Source organism: Marmota marmota, unplaced genomic scaffold (genome assembly GCF_001458135.2).
Source record: "Marmota marmota marmota unplaced genomic scaffold, marMar, whole genome shotgun sequence".
NCBI lineage: Eukaryota > Metazoa > Chordata > Mammalia > Rodentia > Sciuridae > Marmota > Marmota marmota.
The window spans coordinates 23,732,918-23,736,113 of NW_025999998.1; the positions used below are offsets into that span (position 1 = coordinate 23,732,918).

Here is a 3,196-nt window from a genome sequence, read left to right on the forward strand (position 1 = left end):
AGAAGAAAACCTTATAACTGAAGGCCAGGACTGAATGACAAAACCAAAGGAAAAACTGATGACTATTATTAATCGGATTATCCGTCAAAAATGGTAATTAAGGCAAGAATGGAGAGACTTTGCATGCATTGCATTGAAACTTTGTTCTATCATTTGATCTTTAAAGTGTAAACCTATCTAGAGTCTAAGCCCATTTTCTGATGGTATAACAAAATACCTAACACTGGGTACTACATGAAGAAAAGAGATTTATTTAACTCACATTTTTGAGGACTGATATATACCAGCCTCTCTGTGACTCTGGTAAAGTATTTCTGGCTATATCATAATATGGAAGATGCATCTTGGTGGTAGCAGAGAGAGATCACAGGGAAAGATAGGAAACAAGAGACTGGGGAAGCACTAGGTTTGTTCTTTTTGTAACTCACTCTCATGGGAAATCACTCACTCCTGGGGATACCCACCATACTCTGTGAGACCACATTCATCAATTAATGAGAGCAGAGCCTCCAAAGACTTAATTACTTTACACTATGTCTCTATTTCTTAAAGTTTCCACCACCTCAATTCCACCACACTGGGGAACAAACTTCAAGCACAGAAGTCTTTGGGGGACACTATATCTAACTCAAACTATATCTAACCATCAGCATCCAGACTATAGTTAACACCTCTCTCTCTCTTACTCCTCTAACACCCAGGGCTCTGGGATAATATAAACTTTTTTAAAAAATATTTTCCTAAAGACAAATTCTTTGGGCTAGGAAGTTGGAATTCTGAAGTTCAATGTTTGCTGACAGAACCAAATTTTAGCTCATCTAATGAATTTCTTTGAAACATGAAGAACAAAAATGGGGTACAATGAGGACCACATAACTTTGGGGTTATTATATCTTGTCTCCCACCCCCCTCTCACACCCACACATTTTAAGATCCACCTGCAATTTTAGAAAAATAAACCAGTAAGGTATTTGGGAAATGTTCATATTCATAAAGTTCACCAGGAAAGTGAGGAAGGAGAAGAGAAATGAGACAAGTCCACAATGGTATCAGTTAAATATGTTCCCCTTGAGGTGCTCCAAGAGGGGAAGTTGTTCAGCCATAAAACAAAGGCAGTTCATCTTTATGCATGACTACTTCTGAATAGACCTGAGTATTCTTCAAAATCTTTTGAAAGAAGCTTCAAAAAGAAGGAAGAAAAGTTCTTAGGAAACATTCATGTTGAATCAGAAAATATACAAGACTGGGATAGAACTGAGGAAAGCTTTGATGCCACACAAGACAGTGGTTAGGAATAAAGTATGAAGCAGGGAAAGTGCTCTCACACCCTAAATAGAAAAAAGGGAAGAAAATTATGTTGGCTCCATCCTGCCCATATTTTCATACTTTAAAAAATTAAGACTAAACCAAATCTATTTTTTTCCATAATTGTATATGTATATGCTTCCCAAAGTGAATTAACTGTTTCACAGAGTTCTTCTTTCAGAAGTCTGAATAATGTATTCCACCCAGAAAGAAACATTCTGGAAAAAGTTAAGTAGAATTCATAAAAAGAGAATTTATAAAAGGAGGCTTGTAAAGTAAGCTTTATGCAGGCAAGGACTTAGGCACCTGGCACTCAGTAGGTGCATAATAATTATAAGTGCACAGAATAAATTCTGAGTAATGAAATTACAAAGCTAAGAAGGGAAGCAGTAGTTATTAAAGTTAATTGTTGCATGTGCAATGAAGGACTTTGGTGACTCCATAAACCTTTATTGGCTATTTGAATTATCTTCTAGTATAAAAAACAATTGCCATAATTTCTAGGTTAAAAAGGGAAAAGAAAACAGAAGAGAAAAATCACAAGTTCAAAATTCTCTAGTATCAATAAAGCCCAGAGTTGTGCCCTCTAATGCTTGAAAGTACATTCTTTGCTGTATTTTATATAGACTTCTCTTCTTCCTATTTGGTTCTAAAGTGGCTCTTAACCTCACTAAACTTGATTCCTCATCCATAAAGTAAAATTGGTAATGTCTGTTCACCTTCACTCCAGCCACACGATAAAAATATCAAAAGGAGGAATTAGAGGGAGTGAGGCTCAGAACACAAGGACTGAGCAAGGTGGGTCTACACCATGACATGCCAACAAAACCTGCCAGCTGTGACTGTCAGGTAGGATGTGAACACATAAAAAGCCACATCACACATCAAGTATCCGGGTGTGCAAACCCAGGGAAGAAACAAAAAGACCTCATAGAAATACCAAAAGGAAACTCCTTATTCCATCCTTTGGAGTGAAAAGCAAATATCTCCTCTTGAAAAGAACAAAAAGATAGGTTTAATGTCATGTCTGCAAAAAGATGAAAAGAGAACCACAAACACATTTGTGAATAATAACGTGAGGTTGGTCAGCAACAATGAATAGAGATAACCTGCCCATGGTGTTTTTGTTATGTCATCAGAGAAAATGGTCCTGGCAAAAGGAAGGGATGCACTTGACTCAGGAGTAGTGAGGTTCTCAAAGTGTGAGGTGCTGAAAAATTTCAGCATGTACCAATAGAGCACAGATATTTATTGAGGAAAGCAAGGGTTACACATTCAAGGGAGGGATACTTTTGGGGGTGGGGAGTTGTTCCCTGATACTTGTTTAAAAGAAACTTGGTGAGAGGTGTGTGGGATAGCATGTGAGTCACTTTGGTCATCTTGGGGACCTTTAGGCTGAGGTGATCTGCATTAACTAATCCAGTAGATGATATTGGAAAGTTCCCTAAATTATAGGTTTCTTACAATTTGGTATTTCTCTTCTTTATTGAGCTAATTAATAATGCACAAAGTAATTATCTTATATGAGTGAATTTACAATTAACTCAAAAATTTACAATTTTCCCAGAAATTTGGCAGTGACAGGCCTGGGAGAGAGACTTGCATGAGGAATGACAGGACTAGAAAAAAAAAGTAGAAATTTTAATTAAAATTGTGTTTATTTGTCCTTCCTTTATGTCTTCTTTTGGTCTATTTTTTTTTTCTTTCTTTCATCCTCCCTCAGTTAAAGAGAGATCACAGTCTGCTAAATGGATAAGGTGAAATCAGAAGAATCTGAGACTCTGGGATCCATCATGAATCTCAAACCAGAGCCAGGTTTCGACAGTGCACATGGGGACTGAGGGCCATATTTCAAGCAGAATGAACAGGACAAGGTAAAGCAATGCAGCAC

The 3,196-nt window shown here is 37.1% G+C and overlaps 1 long non-coding RNA gene across 1 annotated transcript in view; it reads left to right on the forward strand.

The window, feature by feature from the left end:
• The first annotated feature begins 2,423 nt into the window (after nucleotides 1–2,423).
• LOC125617928 overlaps nucleotides 2,424–3,196 on the forward strand; it is a 5,634-nt gene continuing 4,861 nt past the window's right edge. Inside the window, exons 1-2 of the long non-coding RNA XR_007349069.1 lie at nucleotides 2,424–2,452; nucleotides 3,029–3,179. This is a non-coding gene — a long non-coding RNA (uncharacterized LOC125617928). The remainder of the gene's footprint in view (nucleotides 2,453–3,028; nucleotides 3,180–3,196) is intronic.